Source organism: Solanum verrucosum, unplaced genomic scaffold (assembly GCF_900185275.1).
Source record: "Solanum verrucosum unplaced genomic scaffold, falcon-dt-bn FXZP01000182.1, whole genome shotgun sequence".
NCBI lineage: Eukaryota > Viridiplantae > Streptophyta > Magnoliopsida > Solanales > Solanaceae > Solanum > Solanum verrucosum.
The window spans coordinates 6,977,816-6,995,872 of NW_026020378.1; positions in this window are offsets into that span (position 1 = coordinate 6,977,816).

Below are 18,057 nucleotides of genomic sequence, written 5' to 3' on the forward strand. Positions count from 1 at the left end.
TTGTCATACCTTCGACTAAGAGTATCTTCTCCTATAAACTCTTCTTGCATACTTGACTTCTAAATTAATTCTTACCATAACTTGAGATCAATCGAGTACCTTGTAATTTACAAAAAAAAATAACTTCTTTCCCAAATCATAACTTTTCTTTTTTTCACTCTTTCTAGGCTCTAATTAACTAGGTAATGAACTATTTTTTTTCTATAAAATAAGATGGTGACCAGATTTAGATTTTAACTTTCTGAAATCTTTTATCTCTATATATGTATTAGAGATCAACATAAATAAGATATTCTGATGTCACTGTTTAAGTTTTAACCCCATTAAGAAGATTTTTTGCAAAATAAATTCGCAATATATAAAGTATTCATAGTAAAACTCTAAATAATCATTAGCATGAGAGGAGGTAAAGTATTATTTATCACTATACATGAACCCATTTGATATAAGTATTTCAAGTGCTGCATTACAATTATTTTGAAACCATGAGTATTTTGTGATTCGAGAATATCAAACATTATTTTTTTCAAGAATAAAATATAATGAAAATAAAATGTGTTACGAAGAGGGTGTTTGAATTGGCTTAAAAGTTGGTCAAACCTATTTTTAAGTCAATTTTTGACTTCTGAAAGTGTTTGACAAATATAAAAAAAATAGGGCAAATTGTGCATTATAGCTAAATATTAATTCAAAATAAATGTTATAGCTACAGTTTCATTTAATTATGATTCGTAGCAAACACATTGTCATTCTGCCCTCTCTCCCTTGAATCTCGCTCGTCACTCTCAATTCTCTCCCTCGCCTATCTCACTTTTATACAAACACAAATGTATATGCATTGTGTTTGTGTTTGTATAAAGCGAGATAAACTGTATATATATATATATATATATATCCGTCCTATACACTTATAATTATACTAATACAAATCTTCCCCTACCCAATTTTCTTTTGTCTTTCTCTCTCGCTTTATACAAACACAAATTATACAAATACAATGTACAACACCTTGTTTGTATAAAGCGAGAGAGAAATTTGATATACAAATACAAGTGCTTTAACTCAATTCAATTGTATATTAACTTGATTCAATTGTAAACAAATTAATTTTTTATGCAGATATACAAACACAATCATTGATACATATACATATTAGTTACATATATACAATTATCGAACCAATATACATATACAATTCACCTCTCTCCACTCTCTCGCTCGCCTCTTTCCTCGCTCTCCTAATCTCGTCTGCCACTCTAGCCTAACACGAAGAACATATACATATACAACCGTAATTTTCATAGACACAAATGCCTAATTTATACAAATCAGATTCTAGAAAGCAAACTATGTTTGCTATGGAGCTTTGCAAATAGCAAAATTGTAGTTATAGAGCACTAATATGATTTTTATGTTTGTTATTCCTAAAATTTACTCAAAATAGTAACGTAAATAAGTCAAAAATAACTTAAAATAAGTTAGGAAGTGTTTGACAAGGTCAAAAGTAACTTAAAATAAATTTAAAATAAGTCAAAAACCAAAAGTAGGTCTCCATGACTTATATAGATTATAAAAGTTAGGAATATAATATTAAGGACAAGTAAATTCCTTCTTATATTCTAACCAAATTAGTTAAATTATTTCCTTCTAAGATAACCGATATTTCCACCATTGTTAATCTCGGGAAGTTTTTTTTTATAAGAATTTGCAATAAGATATGATTTTATTTTCACTGTGACCGCTCTACGAACGAATTTTCACTCTACATTCGTCTTCAAATTATTTTTTTAAAAAAAAAAAAAATTTAAAATTGCGGATACATAAAAATCGTGATTATATATATATATATATATATATATATATATATATATATATATAATATCATTGACTAATGAGTCTGAATAAGAAACATTAATGATACCACAAAAAATTACATATGTTATTATAGTATCATTGACTAATAAACAATTTCTGAGCAAGATACCTTATGGTACTAATACAATTTATATATAATGATTTAGTATCTGTTAAGTGAAATTATCAGCTTTAATGCTACCAATACAATATATATATACAATGTTTTGTATCAGTTAAGCGAAATATTATCAGCCTTAATGATACCTATCCGATTTAGTATCAGTTAAGCGAAATTAGTTTGGGTGTACCCTTCTCATTATACTTTGGTACAAATTTATCCTTAATTTTAACGAAACGCCACATGTCAAGTTCAAAATTAAATAATCTGCCCCAATTTTAAATACCCATTTTGTTTTAGCAAACCCCGTTTAACCCGACCGGACATATTTTATTAATTTTTCACCTAAAAGAAATAAGAATTAAACGTTCACAAAAAATATACTCTGTCCATTTTTAATTGTCATGGTTTCTTTTTTCAGAGTCAAACTATAAAAAATTTGACTAATATTTTACGATGTATTTTTTCATCATATTGATATGCAAAAAATTGCAATTTATAGTACTTTTCGTATAGTTTTTGAATATTTATTTTTTTTGTTTAAAATATTGAATTAATGTAATGCAATTTAACTTTGAAAATTAGTCAAATTGACTTACGAAAAGCTTAAATGACAATTAAAAATGAACATAAGGGTATAAATTTCGAAGAGGGTCAAATATTCGGGAAAAAAGACTGTTCTAATACGTATGAGAATGAAGATGCTTGTTACTGCATTGGAATTGAAGGTGCTCCACATGATTGAGTGAACATGTTCAAATTAAGAATGTTGAAATTTATTTATTCGTTTTTGACGATCGTGGGACCTGGTCAGCTTTTGTGTACTTCGACTAGTTCTACGAGATATATGTCACCTTCTACTAACAATAGGTACCAGATAACTTTGTCCATCAAGGCTAGGACATATGGAAAAAATCACGTAGTGTTTTTTATTTCTATTGAATTTTAAACCTGAGACGATATGATTCTCAATCACTTCATTCAAAATTATTGAGAAGCAGAAACACAAAATATTCTGTAACTGAATGACTACAAAATAATTGAGATGAAGGATGAGTTAAAATAGTATAAGTTTAGTCACATTCTAAGCAAATGAATATGTTACATGGTAGTACAGGACTTGTCAACAAATGTACAAACCTATCTATTTAACTAAAAATGTTTATTATGTAAAAAATGTTTAATTATGTGGTTAATTGCTAGAGTGGAAATAAAGAGTAAAATGCATACTCTTGTGAAAACTGTATCACTTGTGAGGAGTATAAAGTTGTATCTTTGTATGGAGTATATATAAGTTACTATAATCACCTTATTCTAACAATATGAATTAATAATGGGCTAAAATGGAGACATGTTATGGAACTAACACTATTTTCAAAGGTTCAAGGGTGAGTTGTAGTGCATTTTGGCCTTTGATGTAATTGGTTATGGTAAGACGATGGATTCAAGTTTCATCACATCAAAAGGGTAAAATATCGGGTTAAAGTGAGTCCAAAGTCAAAAAAGCCATTTTAAAAAACTAAAATGCCTAAAGGGCCACTCTTTTTTTTGAGAAAATTCTAGGAATGACAAACATAAAAATCATATTAGTACTCTATAGTTACAATTTTGCTATTTACGCTTCATAGCCAAATTATGTGTGCTATGGATAGGGGTGGACCCACGTGGGTTCCAGGGGTTCACCTGAACCCCCTCGGCAAAAATTTACACCGTATATATAAGTTAAATTTTCTGTATTTATATGGATATATATATATATATATATTTTATTTATTTATTTTTTTTATTTTTTATTTTTTTTATTTATTTTTTCAAATCCCCTTAAAGACAGAGAAATTGATAGCCGAGCGGCAGGTCCATTGAAATTAAGCTGCACGTCGAGGGTTTGAATCCGTATGTAAGTGTTTTATTTTTTTCTTTCTTAGTTTCAATTCTTTTATTTTATAAAACATGCTATAAGTGTGGTTTTAAACCCAAAAAAATTCAAGGGTCCGCCACTAAAACTATATACTACTACTTCCTTGAAATTTTGTTTTGTTGGCTTATTTGCACGTATATACTTTTATTTTTTGAACCCCCTGAACGAAAATTTTGGGTCCGCCACTGGCTATGGAGCATTTGATTTGTATAAAACCCGCGGATTTGTATAAAAATTGCGGTGATTTGTATGAAAATTGTGTTTGTAAACGTATATGTACTCTATGTTAGGATAAAATGGTGAGCGAGATTTTTTTGTGTGCGTGTGTGTGAGTGAGAGAGAGAGAGAGAGAGGAGAGAGGTGAGCGAGAGAGGGCAGAGAAAATTGTGTTTGTATACGCATATGTTCTCTATGTTAGGATAAAATGGTGAGCGAGATTGTGTGTGTGTATGTGTGAGAGAGAGAGAGAAAGAGAGAGGCGAGCGAGAGAGGGCAGAGAGTGGAGAGAGATAAATTGTATATGTATATCGGTTAGATAATTGTATACATGTGACTATTATGTATATCTATCAATGATTGTGTTTGTATATCTGCATAAAATTTGAATTTGTATACAATTGAATCGAGTTAAAACATTTGTATTTGTATATCAAATCTCTCTATCGCTTTATACATACATAAATTATACATCGTATGTGTATAATTTGTGTTTGTACAAAGTGAGAGAGAAAGGCAAAAGAGAACCGGACAAGGGAAAATTTGTATTTGTATAATTATAAGTGTATAGGACGGAGAGATATGTATTATATATGTATATACAGTCTCTCTCGCTTTATACAAACACAAACACAATTTATACATTTGTGTATTGATAAGTGCTTATGTTTCTAGATGTTTTGATAATCTCCTCATAAGTGCAAGGACCTGGTCCTCTGCAGAGTATGAATACTCGTCCAATGGTCAAAGTGCTTAACAACTATAAAAGCTGTCCGCATCAGAAAGTTGGTGAAGTTGCAGAGTACTCCACCAATCAGAAGCGACGAGGGTGTTTGTACATTGGATAATAATTTTTCTTGTCCAATATATTGAACTTACAAACAACAAAAAAATTATTCATTCAAAGAGAGACATTTCAATCTTCAAAAAATAGCAAGACCTGATAGAGTGCTTCATTTGCTACATGTACCAACTGTTACTTTGTTTGCTTGTAATAATGTTTATATTGTAGGATTCGTATCACTTGTGAAAGAAATGTTTCAATCTTGTGTGAATCATTGTAAGAACTAGGTTAAGGGTAACTCAGTTTCTTACTCTAAAGTCTATATTAATCGGTTAGGATTACTATAGTGGGCAGTGTTGTATCTGCTCTGGCTCAGCTAAGTGATAGGAGGTATTGCTTAGTGTGGAGATTACCAAGCTAATCTCATTTTGTAAACTGGCTTTTACTTTTGCTTGGAGAAGATTAGTGGAAGCAGTTTGAAAAGTCTTGTTGAGAACAGGTCGTGATTTTACTCCCTTGAGCAAGGAGGTTTCCACGTAAAGTTGTGTGTGCAATCTTTACTTTCAGCACTTTATTTATTTTCTGTTATTGTAACTGTGATGAGGACCTGGTCCCATCTAGACTAGTGGACGCATACATTCCAACATGTTTGTATAAAGTGAGAGAGGTGAGGGAGAGAACTCAGAGTGGCAAGCGAGATGCAGGGGAGAGAAGCAAATGACAAGAAGTTTGTTGTGAATTAGAATTAAATGAAACTGTAGTTATAGCATTTATATTTGAATTGATAGTTTGCTATAATGGCAATTTTCCCAATTTGGTTAACACCAACAAAAGAAAATATCCAGAAGGAATGGTTGCTCCACCCAATATGGAGGAAGGTCAGTTGTCTGCTGGGCCACCATATTTTAATGGCCAGTACTATGGATGGTGGAAGAATCGAATGCATGACTACATCAATGCTGAGGACACTGAGCTGTGGGACATTATTCTTGATGGACCTTATATTCCTATAAAAGAAGTGAAGGATGGAGAGCTCACTACTACTATTGTCAAAACCAGAAAGGAGTATAACGAAGCAGATAGGAAGAAGATAGAAAAGAACTACAAAGCAAAAAAGATTTTGGTGTGTGGTATTGGAGCTGATGAATACAATAGAATCTCTGTATGTGAGACTGCCAAGGAAATTTGGGACTGTCTTCAAACTGCTCACGAAAGAACTAAGCGAGTGAAAGAATCTAAAGTTGTCATGCTCACCGCTCAGTATGAAAACTTCATTATGAAGGAGGGTGAAACCATGTTTTAGATGAACTCAAGATTCACCTCTATCACTAACGAGCTCAGGTGCCTGGGTGAGCCTAACCCTGTTAGCAAGCAGGTTCGCAAAATTCTTAAGGTGCTTCCTAAATCTTGGGAAAGCAATGTGGATGCCATAACAGAAGCTAAAGATCTAATAACTCTTCCCATGGATGAACTGATTGAGAATCTTCAAACTTACGAGCTAAACAAGAAACAGGGAACAACGGTGAAAGAAGGAAAGAAGGAGAAGTCCATTGCCTTGAGAACTTCTCAAACTGAGGTGACTGAAGATGATGATAAGATAGTGTATGTCACTAGAAGATTTCAGAAGATCATAAAGAAGCATGGAGGCTTCCAAAAGAAAACCCCTACTAGCAGAACTGTTTCTGCAAATGATCTTTGCCATAAATATGGAAAGCCTGGTCAGTTCATGAGGGACTGCCCCAGTCAAAAGCAGGAAACTCATGACACCAGACCTCGCAAGAGGGACCTTGTCCCAAACAATGCTCGGAGGAAGGTTCATGCTGATCAGTTGGTGAGAAAAGCCTTTACTGTATGGGGAGATGATTTAAGTGAGCCAGAAGAAGATGCAAAAAGCCATGAGGATGTTTCAATGATGGCCATTGAAGATGATGAAAGTGTTTTCAACTCCATTTTCTCCTTGATGGATAAATCTGATCATGAAGAAGATCCAGACGAGGTAACTCTTTTTTATCTTAAGGATGATCTAGATACTTTTCCTGTTGAAAAATTGAGGAAACCTTGTTGCCCTGCTTATTGATTCTGTTGATGAATGAACCACTGAAAGCTTAATGTTAAATGACAAATTAAGTTTGTGTGAGGATGAGAATTCAGCTCTCATGTCTCAAGTTTTTGAAATGAGTGTAAGGATAGGTACTCTAGAAACTAGCAACATAACTCTTGAGGAGGATCTTGGTACTTTAGAGGGTAGAAAGAGAAAGCTTAGCATCTTTGAGGAAGAATTGGAAAAAAAGCTTAAAATTTATGAGACTAAGCTAGTTGCTTCTCTTAAAACTAATTCCCAAATGAGAAAGGATCTGAGTAGGGTGAAGGAGGAGCTAGGCCACTCTCTAAAGTGGACTGATTCCTCTAAGATACTCTCTAACCTGTCTAATCAGAGTTTCAATGGAAAGAAAGGGTTGGGATGCAGACCAATAGAACCTCTATATAATCCTCATAGCAAATATGTGTCTGTATCTGACAGTCTGTTGTGCACTCATTGTGGGCGTAATGGTCATCTAAAAGAAAAGTGTGAGACTCTGAGAAAAGAAAAAGAAAAGCATGTGAAATTTGTCAGATCTGAAAGCAATGATAAACGGGAACACAAGGGACCTGGTCCCTGTTACCATTTTAGCAAGAACACTTTACCTCCATGGACATGAAGGTTTCTCATTAAACCTTTTGACAGTTTTTGGGAACTCCGTTTGAAGTGGGTTCCTAAGTCTAATAAGTGATTCTTGTGCAGAAGAGAGGGAGCAATCAATACCGGTACATGGATAATGGATGCTCAAAGCATATGACTGGAAATACTCTAAACTTTCTCTCTTTGGAAGCACACCAAGGTGGTGGTGTGTTATTTGGCGGTGGAAAGAAAGGCTTTATTCTTGGTATTGGCAAGATAGGAAGAATTGCAGATCATTCCATAGACAGTGTACACTATGTGAATGGTCTGAAGTTTATTCTCTTAAGTGTGTCTCAAATTTGTGACAAGGGAAATAAAGTCAAGTTCATCTCTGAAGGGTGTGTGGTTACAAACTGTGCAACTAAGAAAATTGTGATGTCTACAAAAAAGAGTCAAGAATAAGTATGTTGTTGATCTTGATTCTATTGAAGGAGACAACTTGTCATGTCTGAGTGCTCAAATTGATGATGCAAATCGTTGGGATAGACGACTGGGTCATGTAAGTACCTCTTTACTTAACAAGCTTGTTGTAGGGGACCTGGTCTGCGAACTACCAAAACTGAAGTTCTCCAATGACAAAGTCTGTGACGCCTGTGCAAAAGGCAAACAAACAAGATCTTCTTTCAAGGCAAAGAAGGGTGTGAGCACTACCAGACCTTTGGAACTTCTCCACATGGATTTGTGTGGACCTGTCATAATTCAAAGTAGATGAGGTAAAAAATATATTCTTGTGATTGTTGATAATTTCTCCAGGTACACCTGGAATATGTTTCTGCGGAAAAAGAATGAGACTGCTGGAATTCTGATTACTTTTGCCAAAGCAATTCAACTGAAGGTCAACTGCAAAATTGTTAGTATATGATCTGACCATGGGACAGAGTTTGACAACTCTCAAATTGAAAGTTTTTGTGCTGAAAATGGAATCAATCATAATTTTTCTACACCAAGAACTCTTCAACAAAACGGAGTGGTTGAGAGAAAGAACAGAACTCTGGTTGATATTGCAAGGACTATGTTGATTGACTTAGGGCTGGCTATGAACTTCTGGGCAGAAGCAGTCAACACAGCATGTTATGTTACTAATAGGTGCCTTATCAAGTCTATGATAAAGAAGACACCTTATGAATTGCTGAACAACAGAAAGTCTTCAATTGCCCACCTTAAGCCATTTGGGTGCAAATGCTTTGTGCTAAATAATGGAAAGGATGATCTGGGTAAGTTTGATGCCAAGGGTGATGAATGTGTGTTTGTGGGATACTCCTCCACTAGCAAAGCTTACAGAGTGTTTAACAAAAGAACTCTCTGTGTTGAAGAGAGCATTCATGTGACCTTTGATGAATCTGAGAAAAGTGATGATCACAATAGAGACAATGAGATTGAGGAGTTGATCAAGGAAAGGGAAGACAATGACAACCTAAACCCTGGAAACAAACATGTCATAAAGGAAATTGCTGCAGATCTCACCAAAGTACCTGGTCCCTCCGATACTACTCAGGAGGTTCCACTCCAAAATCATGAAGATGATGATGCTGAATCTGATACTGAAATTGAAGTGGAGTCAGTCAGAAAGTCACGATGGAAACATCAATCCTCACATCCATTGGACAATCTGATCTCTCCACTTGATCTGGAATTCAAACTAGATCCAGGATAAGAAATCTAGTTTCCTATTCAGCCTTTATGTAATCTATTGAACCAAAGAACATAAAGGAAGCTTTACAGGATGCAGATTGGGTACATCTATGTAGGAGGAATTCCATCAGTTTGAGAGGAGCAAAGTTTGGCACCGGGTCCCCAAACCTCCTAACATAACTGTGATTGGAACACGATGGGTCTTCAGAAACAAGCCTGACGAGCATGGAACCATTACTAGAAACAAGTCAATGCTTGTAGTGCAGGGGTACAACCAAAAGAAAGGGATTGACTATGATGAGACCTTTGCTCCTGTAGCCAGAATAGAAGCCATCAGAATCTTGATAGCATTTGTTGCTCATATGGAATTTAAGCTCTTTCAAATGGATGTCAAGAGTGCCTTCTTGAATGGGAATCTGAAGGAAGAAGTGTATGTCAAACAGCCCCCAAGCTTTAAAGATGCAGAACTGTCAAATCATGTGCTGAAGTTAGACAAGGCTCGGTATGGGTTAAAACAAGCTCCTAGAGGTTGGTATGAACGCCTGTCAAAATTCTTTCTTTCAAATGGGTTCAAAAGAGGTAAAATTGATAATACTCTGTTCTTGAAATCCAGAGGAAAGGAGTTGTTGATTGTGCAGGTTTATGTGGATGATATCATTTTTGGAGCCACTACAGATTTACTTTGCAAGAAAATTGCTGATCTGATGAGCAGTGAGTTTGAAATGAGCATGATGGGAGAACTCACTTTCTTCCTAGGCTTGCAAATCAAACAGTCCGTTCAGGGTACATCTATATGTCAAGAGAAATACATCAAGAAACTGCTTCGAAAGTTCAATCTGATTGAGGCAAAAGTTCTTGACACTCCCATGAGCACAAGTGTGAAGCTTGACTTGGATGAATATGGAGTTGAGGTAAATCAGACTATGTATAGGGGGATCATTGGGTCACTCTTGTATCTCACTGCAAGCAGACCAGACATAGTCTTCAATGTAGGGATGTGTGCAAGGTTTCAAGCTGCACCGAAAGAGTCACATCTAAAAACTGCTAAACGAATACTGAGATACCTGAAGGGAACTCAAGACCTTGTCCTCTTCTACCTAACAGGTGACTCACTTGATCTAATTGGTTTTGCAGATGCTGACTATGCAGGGTTTCTTGTAGATTAAAAGAGTACATCAGGCATGACACATTTTTTTGGATCTTCACTGATATCTTAGGGAACAAAAAAACAGAATTCAGTTCCATTGTCCACTGCTGAGGTGGAATATGTAGCTGCTACTTCATGTTGTGCTCAACTGTTGTGGATCAATCAACAATTGGAGGATTTTGGTGTTCTCACTGATACAATTCCTTTAATGTGTGACAACATCAGTGCAATGAATATGGCCAAAAATACCGTACAACACAAGAGAACAAAGCACATAGATGTGAGGCATCATTTTCTGAGGGACAATATTGAGAAGCAAAATATGGTGATGAAACTTTGCAAGACTGAAGATCAATTGGCTGATATCTTTACAAAACTCTTGAGTAAAGAATGTTTTATTAAAAACAGGGTGAGACTGGGGATGCACAAGATTACCTGATTCTTTGACAAGTTTGCACAAAAATCTTATATTTTGATTATGTTAAGAAGGGTAGGTATCTATACTTGTTTAATGTTTGTCACTTAAGAATTCGCTTCTGGTACCTTAATTCAGGTATACACTCATGGTGTGTTTAGCTGAAGGGAAGATCTAATCAGACATGCAGAGTTGCAGACTGAAAATGGGACATGGTCCTTACGAGGTTAGTATCACTTACACTACACTGTCTGCCTGTTAACATCAATGTTACGCGTCCCTCGCCCATTCATCGCGTCAGTTTCAAGTGTCTTTTCACTTTAAAACCAAAGGTCGCTACTGTTGGGGACCCGATACCCTTTTAACTCTATCTAAAACTAAGTATTTAGAGAATCAAATTCTTCAAATCTTTTTAGTTATTTCCTTCTGATTCTTTAATTATTTTTCAAGTATCTTCTTTCCTCTCCCAAAATGTCTAACTTCGTCTTTTCTTCCTAGACTCTTATCTCTCAAGAAGTTGAAAACCCTAGTTCCTTCAACTTCTTCATACCCCCTTCAGATGAAACTCCTTCGACTCCAGTTTGTGGAGTTGGTGAAACGAGTGCCATAGCAGCAAGCCGAGTTCAAATAGAAAGGGCCAGGAAAAAGAAGAGGAAATGTATTGAACCTGAAAGGCCTACCTCTACACATCTCCCTATCAGATCTAGTGATACTAAGTCATAGGATGTTTCTACTTATGTGACTAAGAAAAGAAAAGAAAGTGAGAAAGAAAGGGTTAAATCAAAAGGAAGTCAGAAGAGCGCAAAGAAATCCCCAGTGAAAAAGGAGAAAATTAGAAAATAAGTGGCTGAAAAATCAAAACCCGTAAAGGGACCAGGTCCCAGGGTGCAAAAACAAGGTGAAGAAAAGGAAATGACAATGGAGGAGCGGATAATGGCAATGGAGAACCGAAAGGTTTTGAATGGCAGAGTCTCTGACCCTGACATTCTAACCAAATTTGGCATGTCAAATCATTTTGATGCTATCTCCATTCAAGATTGGAACCATCTCTTTGAACCACCAGTTCCGTACTTGCACAAACCTGAGGTGTATGAATTTTTCTACAAAATGAAACTTCTGGAATGTGGTGGAATCGCGACTACTGTTAGGAATGTTGAAACATGTTTGGATGAAGAAATATTGGGGATCATTTTAGGGGTTCCTGTGGAAGGAATTCGAACGATTGAACGTTCTAAACCATCCAGTGACTTCACAAAACTTGCCACAAAATGTGGAGATGTCAAGATACAAGGTTATCGAAAAAGTTTCTCAAAGGGGAATATCAGTTGCTTTTTGAGTTCATAAACAAGGTGTTAGTGCCCAGAACTGAAAAGAGAACAGTGGCATCTGCTACTGATCTTTTTTCTCATGAAGAAGCTTGATTAACTTGAAGAGATCAACCTCCCTGCCATTATGCTGGAACACATGCACAGGGTAATGAAATGGAAAAAGGCAAAATATGGGATTGCATATGGTTACTTGTTGAATTTTTTATTTAACCACTTCGAAGTGCCTTTGGGAAAAGGGGTACCTGGTACCACCAAACAGATGTTCACTGCTGCTACCCTGCTAGAATGTGAGTGTGTTGAAGAAAAAGTTAGGGGCAGATCTCAAGTGGTAGATGTTCTAGAGCAGCATGTTGCTCTTAAACGGGAAATGACTGATCTCACTGGGATTCTAAATGACAAGGAGGTTGAAATCGCTAAACTGAAGTCTGAATTACAGTAGGTGGTTTCGAGGGGACCTGGTACCAGTGATAGAAATGAGCAGGTGTTGCAAAAGTTGAGGGATGCGAATACAATGTTGCTGAAGACAAATGTCTCACTCAGTGAGGAATTAAGGCTCTCAACAAGCAACTTATCAAGGATCATAAAGATGCAAATGAGCGCTTGTCTATGCTTACGTGCACCCTCAATCCCCTTCCCTCTCCGTCTTAAACGTGTCTTATTTCCCTAGTTTTTCTTTTCTCCTTAACCCATGATTCAAAAACTCTTGTGGATTTATGTTGTTTTAACTGACTACAGTGGTGAGTATTTGTGATCTAATGTTATTTATGTTTTTGCCTTGTTCATATATGGTTTAATATTCTCTTTATGCTTACATACATATGTTCTGTGTAGGCCCAAGGCCCTGAATTCTTTATTGTCTTGCATTTAACTTGAATATGTTTACTGCTTCACCTTTTCAATGATGTCAAAAGGGGGAAGTTTGTTGTAAAGGTCGGCTGTGGAATCAGGGGCATTGAACTAAGGGGGAACATTGTTGCATTGAACAAAGGTGGAATTTGTTGTGTATTTGAATGAATGTCTTCACACTCACGTGAGGAGTTATTGCAGGTTGTTTGTCATCATCAAAAAGGGGGAAATTGATAAGTGTTTATGTTCCTAGATGTTTTGATGATCTCCTCACAAGTGCAGGGACTGGTCCTCTGCAGAGTGTGAATACTCGTCCAGTGGTCAAAGTGCTTAACAACTGTAAAAGTTGTTCGCGTCAGAAATTTGGTGAAGTTGCAGAGTCTCCACCAATCAGAAGCGACGAGGGTGTTTGTACATTGGATAATAATTCTTCTTGTCTAATATATTGAACTCACAAACAACAAAAAGATTATTCATTCAAAGAGAGACATTTCAAGCTTAAAAAAACAGCAAGGACCTGATAGAGCGCTTCATTTGCTTCCTGTACCGGCTGTTACTTTGTTTGCTTGTAATCGTGCTTATATTGTATGATTCGTTTCACTTGTGAAAGAAACATTTCAATCTTGTGTGAATCATTGTAAGAACTAGGTTAAGGGTAACTTAGTTTCTTACTCTAAAGTCTATATTAATCGGTTAGGATTAGTATAGTGGACAGTGTTGTATCAACTTTGGCTCAGCTAAGTGATATGAGGTATTGCTTAGTGTGGAGATTAGTAGGCTAATCTCATTTTGTAAATTGGCTTTTACTTTTGTTTGGAGAAGATTAGTGAAAGCAGTTTGAAAAGTCTTGTTGAGAACAGGTCGTGGTTTTACTCCCTTGAGCAAGGAGGTTTCCACGTAAAGTTGTGCGTGCAATTTTTACTTTCAGCACTTTGTTTATTTTTTGTTATTGTAACTGTTCTGAGGACCTGGTCCCATCTAGACTAGTGGACGCATACATTCCAACATATTTGTATAAAGTGAGGGAGGTGCGGGAGAGAACTGAGAGTGGTGAGCGAGATTCAGGGGAGAGAGGCAAATGACAAGAAGTTTGTTGTGAATTAGAATTAAATAAAACTGTAGTTATAACATTTATATTTGAATTGATAGTTTGCTATAATGGCAATTTTCCTTTTTTATTTAACTAAAACTGTCAAGTTGCTTAAAGTTGAGTGAATTGTCCTTAATTTAACCGACTGTCAAACAACTATTTATCTGATGAATTTTTTAAAAGCATTTCGCTTGGCCTTGGGCGATTGATTCCCTAAAAAAAAATTGGGAAAGAACTTGATAAGTCTCAACCTCACTAGTCACCTGATTATTTTTTCTTTTATAGATCCCGATATAATTCATAACATCAAATTTTACATTAAAATAGTATTAACATCATTATTGTATAAACCAAGTCAAATATATTATACTAAATTTTACACTAAAAAGGAATATTCATTTTGTATTCTTTTTTCTCTACTATTATTATTATTTTTCATTTTATGTATATTTTCAAAAATAATACTATATAATAATAAAAAAAAAAATTGTGTAGCCTTTTGGTTCGTTACCTCCCGCCTTAGCTGCTATTTGCTTTTCTCTTTTGCTAATAAGAAAATTTCAATCGCCTCTCTTTGTTTTATCATAGGATATCATAGCAATAACAATAATAATAATGTAGAAGTAAACGACAAAAGAAAAAAAAAACTTCCAAGAATTTAAAAGTAAGAGAAGAAATAGCAGTTCAATCACTATATAATTGTGATATGAGAACCATCTAATCTGAAAATGTTGATGCCATTATTATTTGAATTTAAATTATAAGTTATGTTCAAAACAAAATTAAGAGCTAATCGCTCAAGAATGAGCGACACATTTGCCCAAAAAAATAAAAAATAAGGGAATCAATCATTGCCTAGAGGCTAGCAATATACTTTTGTCAGTTAGTCTAAAACAACTATCTCTACTCGATTTCGTTTAATACATACAAAATGCACTAGCACAAGCAGTTAGAACTATTATGTTCCCATAATTAAGATAAATTATATATAATCTTGTGCTACAATCCTACCGATTGCATGTTCAATTTACATCATAGATTGTGAACAAAAAAGTTTATACTTATAAGAACCGATGATTTAATCCTCTGTATATTAACCTAAACTCTATACACTGAATCATCTATGTATAAATAATCAGACACCATAACGAATATATGATTTATTAAAACTAAATATATGATTATTCTATAATAAATAATATATCTAAACATATGGTTAATAGTATATATCCCAATAATTAAAACAACCCATTACAGCGTTCCTTACATGGATGTTATAATATCTCTACTTTTCCAACATTAACTCTTATTAGAAATTGAATCAAATTCAATAGCCTTACGATCGTTGGAATAGGCTGTCATAAGTCATTCTGATGTTGTCATAGTGATCTATATATACTTGTCCAATTCTTTGGTGAGTAGAGAAGATACCAAGAGAAAAAAAAAATTATTCCTCCCACATTCTATCGATTTTATTTCGTAATAAATCTTTGTTGGTTTTTATATTTTTATTTTATACTAGAAGAACTTGTTAAATTTTGAAATATATATATATTGAAAGAATTATCCTTAAAAATAGTCATTGATATGCCTCAAGCTATGAAAATTTACTATTTTGCGAGATTTCCAACAATATCTCAATTCTTTTTGTCGAATAAGTTTTATTTAAAGAAGGTTTTCCATTGAAGTGATGGTTTTGAAAGTGTATTATTTCTTTAAGAAATTAAAGTAGTCACTTGAGAATTATATTTGGTGTTCTAAGTCATCTCATTGAATCTCTTATCAAAAGAAATTTGTGATCTGCAAAAATAAATATCCTTTAAATAATTTTTGTTGATCGAGAAAGATATAAGTCACCCATGAGTACCTTAATTTTAGCATAATCACATTAATCAACCTATCTTGACTTTAATATTTTGGATAAATTATGCTCGCATTAACTCTAACCTAAGCCTTGTTGATTTGCTTAGAAATGTGATATATTTTTGACAAAAATGCGTCAGTACCACAAATTAGGAGGGTGCACTATTTGAATTAAACAAAACCTAACCAAATTTTAATTTGGATTGATTTTTTATTTGATTTTGGATTAATAATTTATTTTGTTTAGTTTTTTTATTTGGTTTCGAATTTAGAAAAATAAAACCGATAAATTTTAGGTTTAGAATTTAGTTGGAGTTAGCCTCTTTTGTTCTTTTTGGTTATTGTCTTACATTATGATTAATTTATATTTGATTAATATATATATATTACAAATATAATTGTCATGTTATTAATGATTGACCTAACCGAATAATCAAATCGAAAAAGCCGAACTTAATAGAGAAAAACCAAATCAAACTAAATCAGACAAAATTTATTTTGGTTCGGATTGAGTTATACTTTTTTAAAATCAACCGAAAAATCCAAATCAAATAGTATAAAACCAAACCAAGAAATCTAACGCACACCCGTACCACAGGCAAAACCATTTATTTATAAGAGAGGACCAAGGACCGAACCACACGCATTGTCAAACACTCAAACTTGATTTATAAAATTTTGTTACACTTCTCTTTTTATTCCAGGGGAAAAACTCAAATATTGTCATCAAACTTTGAAAAAAATGCATTAATGAGTTATGTCATCCGTTAAAAGTTTGGCTCATTTATGCTTTTTTTATTTGAGAAAAGGCTCATTCATGTCATTATTTGTTGACTGAGTGACGCTATAGATGAGCCAAACTTTTCACGGATGGCATAGATAAGCAACTTTTCTCAAAGTTTGATGGCATATTTGAGCAATTTTCCCTTTAGAAAATATGATTTAATTAATGACGTGGCCGAATCATAATTGACCACGTATAAAAAATAATTTGATAAAATCGAAACTATTTTCAATTTACAAATTACTTATCATGCACTCCGCATCTTTTTCATGTTGCGGGTCGTACCAGCTACCAACAGTGATCGATTGTGCCATCTTTTGCATCTTGTGGATATCGGAGACGAGGGAGTCCTGGACCAGCATGTCTCTTTCTGTACATATGTTAGCTTGTCTTTCGCCTTTGAGACGGCTTGTTATTGTCCACTTTTAGGACTTGTATTTGTTCTTACTAGATAACTCTGTACTCGTGACTTCCAGGTTCTAGGAGGGTTTCTATTATATATAGCTTTTGGTTTGCTTTTTGTTTCTGTCTTTTTTTATTGTTAGTATTATTTCATGTTTAGTTCTGCTCTTATACATATTAATTACTCGTGTTTTGGGTACGGATTGACTTACTAACTGACGAAATATGGTAGGTGTCATCATGACTCAAGGGATCGGGAGAAATTTTTTTAAAGCGACAAAAATAAATTGCAATTATAAATAAAATATGAAGAAATATAGTTTTATTGATCAAGATTGTGAGTATAATTATGTCCTCCCTCGATTCTTTTCTCATAAGATATCCATGATCCAAGGGTCATTAGTGGCATACCGAACTAAGATGATTTGGATTTGATCTCTTTATGAATATTCCATGAATTTGCGGAATATTCAAGATTTTGATCTCTTTATGAATATTCCATGAATTTGTGGAATATTTGAGATGCCTTTTCAAGAGAATATAGTACCATTTATATGGGCATGAACTAAAGTTTAGGATTTAGTAGCTTATGAGAACTAATTTAAAAGGGCCAAAAATACCCCTGAACTATTCAAAAAGGTTTTAAAATACCCCTCATTCACCTATTGGATTAAAAATACCCCTCCATCCACCTTTTTGGTCCACAATTACCCTTAAAACTAACAATCTTTTATTTTTTAATTATTATTATTATTAATTATTATGTGACATCTTTCTATTGGATAAATTTAAATTACAACCCACCAAAAATTTTCCTACCCATTTGACCCATATTCACATTCTTTGACCCAAACCAAATTTAAAAAAATCATCAAAATTAAAAGATTTGATCTTCTCTCCCCTTCAAACCTAATAATTTATTTTCTTTCTCATCATCA